The sequence below is a fragment of the Taudactylus pleione genome, unplaced genomic scaffold (genome assembly GCF_031769625.1).
Source record: "Taudactylus pleione unplaced genomic scaffold, aTauple2 ptg000031l, whole genome shotgun sequence".
NCBI classification, from domain to species: Eukaryota; Metazoa; Chordata; class Amphibia; order Anura; family Myobatrachidae; genus Taudactylus; species Taudactylus pleione.
Genome location: NW_028284433.1, coordinates 95,389 through 106,838, shown reverse-complemented (window position 1 = coordinate 106,838; position 11,450 = coordinate 95,389).

Below are 11,450 nucleotides of genomic sequence, written 5' to 3'. Positions count from 1 at the left end.
TTGTAGTGCTGTGTTGTCCAAGGGGTGCCCTGTCTGCTGTTGGGGTACGCTCATACAAATAATTTTTATAGGGGCTGCCCTGTCTGCTGTAGGGGTATGCTCATACAAATAATTTTTACAGGGGGTGCCCTGTCTGCTGTAGGGGTATGCTCATACAAATATTTTTTACAGGTGGTGCCCTGTCTGCTGTAGGGGTGTGGTCATACAAATAATTGTTACAGGGAGTGCCCTGTGTGCTGTAGGCATACGCTCATACAAATAATTTTTACAGGGGCTGTCCGATGGGTTGTACGCTACCCTTCATCAAAGTAATTTTTTCAGGGGTTATACGCTGCCCTTCATCAAACTAATTTTTACAGGGGCTGTCCTGTGGGTTATACGCTGCCCATCATCAAAGTTATTTTTACAGGGGTTGTACGCAGCCCCTCATCAAAGTATTTTTTACAGGGGCTGTCCTGTGGGTTGTACGCTGCCCTTCATCAAAGTATTTTTTACAGGTGTTGTACGTTGCCCTTCATCAAAGTATTTTTTACAGGGGTTGTACGCTGCTCTTCATCAAACTAATATTTACAGGGGCTGTCCTGTGGGTTGTACGCTGCGATTCATCAAAATCATTTTACAGGGGCTTTCCTGTGGGTTGTACGCTGCCCTTCATCAAAGTAATTTTTACAGGGGTTGTACGCTGCCCTTCATCAAACTAATTTTTACAGGGGCTGTCCTATGGGTTGTGCGCTGCCCTTCATCAAAGTAATTTTTACAGGGGTTGTTCGCTGCCCTTCATAAATCTAATTTTTACAGGGGCTGCCCTGTGGGTTGTACGCTGCCCTTCATCAAAACAATTTTACAGGGGCTGTCCTGGACAAAAGTCCATGAAAGATGATGTTTGTCCATGAAAGATGATGTTTTGCCTCTTTCTGAGACCTGTTTTTTTGCGGGAAAAATCCGATTTTGGCGGGAAGATCTGAACTAATCCGAGCCTGCACATCCCTAGTCTCAGCTACTGTGGTAACTCTCCTTTTGATAAGGATGTGAGCCATGGCTTTTACTGGATCGGTGGCTGGAAGAGGAATCATATCTGTGTGGGGGAGAATCATCGGATCCGTGACTGTACGGACTTTGGTGAGGCGGATATTGTGATGGTGAGTAACTGGGTTGGGCCATCATTGCTGTGCTGGATCCATGAGGGGTTTCTGACCTATAGAAGTTATTCATCATTGCTTGTCTTGAAGATTGTCCAGAGAAGAGTAAGATCTCTAATAGTTTGGAACAGGAGGTGAAAGTTCAGAGTATTTTGTGAACTCCCCATTGCCATCATGCCTGCGGTCATATGTTGATGGACTGTTTCCAGTAAAACTGCCATTTCCTTGAGGTGAGTAGGCTGCACTATTTGCTTCTGTGGAGCCATGGCTGCTTCCTGATCTGAATTGAATTTTCAGCATCCTCCCAAAGAGTTTGATTCCATTTAACAAACTCATTCCATAGGGAACAGGCTCCTCATGTTTGAAATTGACAAAAGCAAATAGTTTCGACTTTCCATCCTTGTCCTTAGGAATTTTAATGTTAATTGCAGGACCAGCCTGCAAAAACAGGATCTCCTCGATGGCCCTGGGATCTAAGTTCTGGAAGGAACAGCGTCCTATCAACCTCGGCGGCGCCCATCTCTCTCCTGAGTACCGTCCTGTGTGCCCAGCAGCAGCAGTCGATGGATGACAAGATAAGTCACTGCGCAGCACCTTTTGCGGCCTAGTTTTTCAAACTGCCATCCTGTCTGCCACTGCAGTGTCACTCCTAGATGGGCCACGTGTTTGTGCTGCCCACTCATGTCGCTTAGCATAATCATCCAGCTACCTTGGTGCAACCTTTTGGCCTAAAAACAATATTGTGAGGTGTGAGGTGTTCAGAATAGACTGGAAATGAGTGGAAATTAATGTTATTGAGGTTAATAATAGCGTTGGAATAAAAAAAAATTCTGTGATTTTAGCTGCTTTTATGCTTTTTTACAAAAAAAAATACAGATCCAAAACACAAAACCCAGAAAGGTGGTTTTGGCAAAACCAATCCAGATCCAAAACACGAAGAAAGATCCAGATCCAAAACCAAGACACGAAACAAGAAAAATGGCCGGTGCACACCACTAGTAATCATACATGTGCACAGGAGTCGGCAAAACGGGTGCCGTTATGGGTCCACAAACCGCCAGGTCATGGACTACCCCCATCTTCATCAGAGACATAGACTACTAACCCAGGGGTCCAGGTGAGCAATCTATGTCATGGAGGAGAGTGGGGATGATGATAGTCCATGACACAGCAGGGCAATCATATTCCTCTGATGAAAAACTGACTGTTATGATGCATCAATAAATATGCATTGTATAGGTAATGGTGGACCTGTCTTTTTATTTATTTGGAGACTTTGGATACTTTTGGACGTTTTCCTTCCATCCAACCTGAGGGCTACCTATTTCATTTGGAGCCTTCCTATCAATAGTGCAAGAATCCATCCTTGTTATTTTCACTACTCCTATCGGTACTGTATATCCACCTCTATCTACATGGCTGGACATTTCTAGGATGGTAACATTGTATTCTACATCAAAGTATCTGGAATTATATTTGGACTTGTCCATAGATATATCTACATCTACAATTTACCCCTTTCCTCTTTGTATTACTAATAGAGTAATATCCCGGTGTTTTGGTTTTGGATCTGGATTTATCTTCGTGTCTTGGTTTTGGTTTTGCAAAACCACCTTCAAGTGTTTTGGCTTCGGTTTTGGGGCTGGATTTGAAAAAAAAAAAAAGATCAAACATTTTTAAAAGCAGCTAAAATTATGTACATTTTTCAATCCAAAGCCTGAAATTCAGATTTAAAAACCGAATTCCAAACCACTGGAAGATCACAACCGCGACTCTGATTTATCCGGATCTCCTCAGGAGATTAAAACCGTGACTCGGATCTGTCCGGATTCCTGAAATTCGTATGGATAGGGATTTCTGGAGAACCAAAACGCACACCTCTAAGTACAGGAAAGTATATGTTTTTACCAGTCTTATATGTTGCACCACTTTATTAAGATTCATTTTACATGTTATTTAATACTAATTGTATGTAGATAAATGCTTTCATTATGCAATTAACACAAATCAGACCATTAGAAGATCCAAACTGGTCACACATTAGACGATTTTTTTGCACGATTTGCACGATTTTGATGCATCGGAATGATAAATCGTGCAGTTTTCACAAGTGATAATGATCCGATGCTTTGTCCCAACTTCAGATCTCACCTACTGCAGGTAAGATCTGGCAATCTCCTTAATGATGCACTGGAAATCATTAAGGATGCACAATAGGTCGTTAGTCACATTGCACAGTTTAGTAAGATATTGTCTGTCCAGGAGTGCCGGTGAGTGCCCGGGGAGTTCAAGGGAAATCGTTGATGACATTGCATCTTTTGCGAGTCGTTTAGTGTGTGGCCAGCTTCACAGAAATAGACCAACCTGTAGCCAATCAGAGTATTAGAAGAGTCACAGTACTAGACCAACCTCTAGCTAATCAGAGCATTAGATAAGTTATAGAGCTAGAAAAAAACCTATAACCAATCAGAGCATTAGAAGAGTCACATAGCTAGACAAACCTGTAGCCAATCAATGCTTTGGAAGAGTTAAAGAGCTAAACCAACCTGTAGCCAATCAGATCATTATAAGAGTCTGAGAACTAGACCAGTCTGTACTAGAGATGTGCAGAGACACACGTGTTTTGGTTTTGGTTTTCCCAAATCCACTCTCAAGTGTTTTTTTTAGAGATGTGCGCCGACCCCCGTGTTTTGGTTTTGGATCTGGATCCCCCCGGGTTTTTGATCTGGATTGGTTTTGGCAAAACCTCACCTCTGTATTTTGTTTTCGTGTTTTGGTTTTGGATCTGGATTTTTTCTTAAAAAATAAAAAAACAGCTAAAATCACATAAAATGGGCCTTTTTTTGTTCCTACAGTATTAATAACCTCAATAACATTTATTTCCACTCATTTTCAGTCAATTTTGATCACCTCACAGCGCACAATATTGATTTTTTCATCTAAAGGGCCAAAAGGTTGCATCCAGCTTGCTGACTCAAAACTGATTGATATAATTATTAATAGAGTTAAGGACTATGCAAAGATGATGGTTGGGATACCCCTGAGGATAGAAGAGTTGATAGTTGGTGCAGCCCATGGCTATAAAATTGATAATAAATTAATTAAAAAACAATTCATTGGTGCAGACCCTGTCTATAAAATTAATAATAAATTAATTAAAAAACAATTCATTGGGTGCAGACCCTGGCTGAATAATTAATAAAAAGAAATTCATTGGTGCAGCCCCTGGCTGTAAAATTGACAATACATTAGTTTATAAACAATTCATTGGTGCAGCCCTGGGCTGAATAATTAATAATAAAAATACATTTATTGGTGCAGCCCCTGGCTGTAACTTGATTATAAATTAATTTAAAAAGAAATCATTGGTTCCTAAACCAACAATAGCATTGATTTAAAATATCAGGCAGCAATGCCCCAACCAGCAAATAATGGAAAGGAAAAAGGTGCAAGGTGGAATAGTCCTTGGGCCCTCCCACCCACCCTTATGTTGTATACGAGTTTAACAAACCAATCATTTCAGCGACAAGGACTGCCAATTGTGGCTGAAATGATTAGTTTGTTTGGACCCCCATAAAACAAGCTTCCAATGTGCATTGGACATGGAAATGAAAATGATCCCATTCACAAACTGGCTTTATATTACAAGTTGTCATCATCCTCATCCTCGTCATCCCCATCAGTGTGTACATCCTATTCTTCACACAATATTAATTCGTCCCCACTGGAATCCACCATAGATGCCTCTGTAATTTTTTCATGTAATTGTTGGCAGAGGTCTTCCTCGTAGAATTTGTAATTCATTTTAATGAACATCATCTTTTTCACATTTTGAGGAAGTAACCTCCTATGCCGATCACTGACAAGGTTGCCAGTTGCACTGAAAACTCTTTCAGAGTACACACTGGAGGGTGGGCAACTTAAGTAATGCAAAGCCAGTTTGTGTATGGTACTCCAAATTGCCTCTTTTTCCTGCCAGTATTGAAAGGGACTGTCTGACATGCCTATTAGGATGTTATCTCTGAAATAGTCCTCCACCATTCTTTGAATGGAGACCACATCACACATAGTCATGGTAGAAGACATGTCACTAGTAGGCAGTTCTCTCTGGACCGACCAGATGTCATTTTTTGGTTAATGATCTGCATGACCAGCAGGCATTCTGTAAGGAAAATTGAGGAGATGATGGCATTTCACGTGTGACTGCAGCTGACAATTTTTTTTACCAACAGCTCTTTGCACAGTTTTAGATTTTGGTCTGTTGGAAAAACACTCACAATGTAGGACTTAAACCTAGGATCCAGAAGGGTCGCCAAAATATAGTTTTCAGATTTCAGTAGATTGATGACTCTTGGATCCTGGTGAAGTGAATCAAGGGCTTGATCCACCAGTCCAACATACTTTGCGCAATCACTCCATTTCACCTCCTCCTTCAGTTTCTCCAGCTGTTTTTGCAAAAGTCTGATGAGGGGAATGACCTGATTCAAGCTGGCAGTGTCTGAACTAACTTCACGTGTGGCAAGTTCAAAGGGTTTGAGTACCTTGCACAACATGGAAATTATTCTCCACTATGCTTCAGTAAGGTGCATTCCCCCCTCCATGGCCTATGTCATAGTCCATTGTATAGGCCTGGATGGTCTTTTGCTGTTCATCCATCCACTGAACCATATAGAGGGTACAATTCCACGAGTTACTACCTCTTGCTTCAGATGATGACAGGGCAAATTTAACAGTACCTGCTGGTCTAAAATGTTCAGATATTTTGCAGGCACCGAGAGCATCTCCTGCACCACCATGTCATTTTTTTTTAAATGTTGCACTACCAAATTAATTGTGTGAGCAAAACATGGGACATGCTGGAATTTGCATGTAATGCTCTCACAATATTGGTGGCATTGTCCGAAATCACAAATCCCAAGGAAAGTCCAAGTGGAGTAAGCCATTTAGCAATGATTTCCCTGAGTTTTTCTAAGAGGTTCTCAACAGTATGCCTCTTAGTGAAACCAGTTATACAAAGAGTAGCCTGCCTCTGTATCAGCTGTCTTTTGGTAGATGTTGCTGCTGCTGTTGCTGTTGTAGGCAATACACCTACTCAGTGGGCTGTCACAGTAATGTAATCCTTAGTTTGCCCTGTCCCACTTGTCCACATATCAGTTGTCAAGTGGACAGTTGATACAATGGCATTTCTGAGGACATTCATAAGGTTTTTTTAAATGTCCTTGTACAGACTTGGAATTGCTGTTCTAGCGAAGTGGAATCTAGATGGGATCTGGTAGCGAGGACACAGGACCTCAATTAACTGTTGAAAACCCACTGCAGTAATGGCAGATACAGTACGCACATCTAATACCAGCATAGCTGTTATGGAGTAAGTAATCCATTGTGCAAATGGGTAATTGCTGTCATACTTGTTTGCCCTTGCAAACGATTGTTTGACAGTTAATTGTTTTTTGGTGGATACGCTACAAGTAGTCTTCCTCCTGGTCCCCGTCTGGGATGAAGATCCATTCACAGCAACAGCAGCAGCAACAGGTGTAGTCATCAAGGATCCTTTTGAGGAATCATGGATAGGAGAGGAGTCAATCATGCTTCGAATAACAACATTGGATGCAGCAGGACTACTCCCGATGATGAATGAGGATGTTGATGATGCAGGTGTTGGTGTTGGAGATCAAAGGTGCTTGGATCCCACAGAGAGGGAGCAGGTAGGTGACACTGGATTTGTTACATTTTGAGTTTTGGAAATTGGCGACATACAATTTGATATTTGATGAATGCGCTCCAAGTGATGTAACAAGGAGGAGGTTCCTAGGTGGTTTAGGTCCCTCCCTCTACTCACTCTTGATTGGCAATGGTTACATATGGCTTGACAACTGTTGTCCGGATTAGGAGAAGTGGATTTTTTTGTCTTTTGCCTCGGCATGACAACAATGGGCTTTGGCTTTTTCAATCCATGGGCAACAGCTGTTGCCTTGCTTACACAAAGGACATCCTCGGCGTCAACATCCTCATCACCAACATCTTCATCATCAACATCCTCATCATCCTTAGCGTCTTCAACTACCAAAATATCCTCCTCCTCCATGTGCAATTCCACAGAAGCATCCTCACTGACTACGTCAGCAGGATGTTGACTGCCTTTCCCCACATTTATGGAGGGCACACAAATGTTGGAACTTGGAGGATCTTCCAGTAAACTAGTTCATGGCAACCGCGGACACACTTGCACTCTCCTCGGGGATTTGTGATTTTGATTTCTGAGGGCACACATTTGGTTTTTCCGGAGCTGTCTTACTCATCTTAAAAAACTTTCAATTTACTACTACAAGCAGACGGGCTATCAGAATCAGCAGTCTTCATAAAGAAAGGCCAAGACCTTATCCTTTCCTTGCCACTTCGTGTAGTGAATGGCATATTGCCAATTTTTTGTTTATCTAAAGGCAAATTTCCTTTCATTTTTTTTTCTTAACCAGTAAAAGTAGCTTTACCATATCGATGGCATGACTTAAGCCCTGGGGCATGGACCTTCATAGAGGACATGGAAGTTGACTGCCTTGCATTATCATGATGACTGCTGGCGGCAGCTACAACATGTGGTTCTTGGCCTTGCTCTCCTGTCATGTGACAGGAGTCCATTTTTTCTTGAAGCAGTGTCAAAAGCACCTATAGTATAGCCAAGTTGCGGTAACAAAATTCACACATGTGCAGTCGTGCGCACACAGACAAATATTAGACAAAAAAAGACAATTTATTTTTATTTTTTTTCAGGTCCAGAACTTTGGCCTAGAGCACAGATTGATGACGACTGGAGTCGTGCAGCACTAGGTTGCATTGCTGACTTGCTGTATCTTGTGCGGTTAAACCTAACACGCACACACACACAAATATTAGACAAAAAAAGAAAAAAATGTTTTCAGGTCCAGAACTTGGGCCCAGAGCACAGATTGATGATGACTGGAGTCGGGCAGCACTAGGTTGCATTGCTGACTTGCTGTATCTTGTGTGGTTAAGCCTAACACATAAACACACACAGACAAATATTAGTAAAAAAAAGACAATTTATTTATTTATTTATTTTCAGGTCCAGAACTTGGGCCCAGAGCACTGATTGATGACGACTGGAGTCGGGCAGCACTAGGTTGCAACTTGCTGTATCTTGTGCGGCTAAGCCTAACACACACACAGAAAATACATTGACAATATAATTATTTATTTTTGGGGGGTCTAGAACTTGGCCCAGATGGACGCAGAAACAGCACATCACCAGCCCAGATGGATCAGCAACAGCCAAGATGGACACAGCAGACAGCACAGCACCAGCCCAGAATGGATCAGCACCAGCCCAGGACACAGCAGACAGCACAGCACAGCACCAGCACCTCTCCCAGCTCTACACTACCCACCCTCCCTGTTCAGGCTCCACAGCCGGAGTGAAATGGCATCCGCCGCGTGGTCCCTACATACTACACTGATCATAGAGACAAAAGCTTGCGAGCCTCGAGAATTCGTCTCTATGGTTTTGCCTCGGCTTGAGTTCGGATCTCTGAGATCCAAACCCGCTCATCTCTAGTTCTTTTTTTCAGGTTTGGTTTTGTATTTCTTTAGAAATTAATAAAAACATTTAAAATCATGAAACTTGGGCCTGCTTTTGTTCCTATAGTATCATTAACATCAATAACATTCATTTCCAGTCAATTTTGACCACCTCACAGCACCTAAAAACATGAAGGAGGGACTTAATGTAATCTAAAACACGCAAGATCCGTTTTTTAAATCTGAGTTCCGAATTGCATGAAGACCTGAGTCAGGACTTCTACTTGGTACCCCAAAGTGATTCCAAACTGGGACTGTGTACAACTTGGAACCCCTAAAGGCCCCCATACATGGTGCGATAGGTACAATTTGGCTACTCTATCGTACTTATTGTGTATGGGCATGATATCGGACAGAGCATGCACCCGTGGGGACGTACATCACACCATCAGATCTTACCGCAGGTTCAGTCGATCTTGGGATGCGATGTGCGATACCATGCAGCGCTATGCGGGTGGGGGAGCCGGAATATCGGGCAGTCGGCCACCAGATCGCTCTGTATGTGGTGACCGCCCAATATGTCGGACGTCGGATCCCCCGTCGCATCGCACGGTGCATTTCGCACCGTGTATGGACAGCTTAAGTTTAAGGGCCCTATTTATCAATATTATTTTTGCTAAAAAAATTTTAAAATGGGTGTTTTCACACCCTTTTCACATTATTTTAGCATCACATAAATGTATTAAAGGGTAATTGGAGTAGCTTTCGTGAAAAAACTACCCCAATCCCATCAATTCACATATTTTTATTTTTAGTAAGCAGATCGCATTGCCCCTACTTGTAATGAGATTTACTAAAAATCAATTGTAAAAAAATACCGGGGAAAGCCTATGATAATGCCACCGGACTCCTGCTCTGGGCCCCATTAATCAGCTTTGTGGTCTAAATAGACCACAGGCTGATCACCTCCGGTGCCCGCTGCTTCCCCACCACTGGCACCTGCTGCGCCCCCACCAGTGCCCGCTGCCCCCCCACTGCCACAGCCGCTGCCCTCACCACCGGTGCCCTCTGCCCCCCCACCGCCGCTGTCCTCACCACCGGCGCCCTCCCGTGTAAAAAAAGAGGATGTCAACACTTACCTGCACCGGTGAGAAGAGCGGTGACCTCCTCTGACTGGCGGATCAGCAATATGCCAGCACTTTCCTGCAACTCAGCTGATTACAGCATCAGCTGATCCGCCAGTCAGAAGAGGAGGTCACCGCTCAGTTCCCCGGTGCAGGTAAGTGTTGATAATATCCTCTTTTTTTACACCGGCCGGGGGTAATGGTAGTGGGGAGGGCAGCGGGCACTGATGAGGTGGGGGGGCAGCAGTGGTAGCGGGGGGCAGCAGGCGCCGTTGGTGGTGTGCAGGGGGGACAGAGGAGACAGGAGCCAGGCAGAAGCAGGAGGAACCGGGGCAGGTACAGCGTGGACAGGAGAGGAGGCAGCCGGGCACCAGTTCAAGAGAGACGGGGGGAGATGGGCAACAGCAGGTGGGGGGCGCATGCACGGAAACACTCCCACAAAATCATATATAAACCAGTGTCATTTGCAGGGACCCAGTCATTGATTGGGAGACCCTGTTAGGAAACCTCTATCAGCTTGCCATACTTTGTCTCCCCAGGTTCCTTTCTTTGCTCTTTTTTCCTTTCTTGCCTCTATTTGTTATATGAATCATTTACTTATTCACAGAAGAAAAACCAGGTCAAATATATTGGCATTAATATTTTGCATTATTCAGTGTAACATTTCCCTGATACATTATAATACGGCAGACAGCTCAGTAATAGTCGGATTCCTCATTCATTTGCTCTGGTTTATGATGTTCTATTACAGCTATTTTATTGTGAACTCAGAGGTCTTTTCTTCTTGAGTGAATGACAGATCATTTATATGGATAAGTGAGTGATTCCCAGTGCAAAGCACAATGCAAGAAGAAATACCTCACACAGAATAATCACATAGCTTCCATATTATTGTATTTAGCAACTACTGAACTTCATGTACAGTACAATACCACCTGTAGGGTGTCTGAAATGTCAAAATGTGAAATGCTAACATTCTGCACCGACTGGTAGCGGAGGGTTAAGAAATGGGAGGGGAGGTTAGGGTTTGGCTTCGGGAGAGGAAGTTAGGGCAAGGCACTAGGGGGAGGGCTACAGTTAGTCTGCGGGAAAGGTGTGTTAGGGTTCGGCTACAGTAGGAGAGGGTTAGGGTTAGACTACAGGAGGGGAGGATAGTGTTAGGCTATGGGAGGGGAAGTTAGGGTTAGGCACTAGGGGGAGGGCTACGGTTAGGCTATGGAAGGAAAGGTTAGGGGGGGATGCAGTCGGAAGCAGGCGGTCGAAATGCCGACCACCGGCTTCCTGACTGTTTATCAATATCCCTACGACGGGAGCCCAATGCCCGGCATACTGAACAAAGATAAGCCGGGCGGCGGGCGCGGACAACCATTGGGGGAGAGGGTTAGGTTTCAGGGCCGGGAGGGTTAAGGTAAGCCTAGGGGAAGGGGGGGTTAGGGTTAGGCACCCCCCAGGAGACTTAGGTCTAGGCAGCGGTGACGGGGGGTTAGGTTTAGGCACTTACGGTGGGTTAGTGTAGGCACTCGGGGGAGGGTAGAGTTAGGCACCCCTAAGGAAGAGTTCGGGTTAGGGGGGGTAAGATTATGCTTAACCATCAGGATTTAGATGCCTGCCGATATTCTGCTGTCGGGATTTGAACCGGTCATTCATACCGATC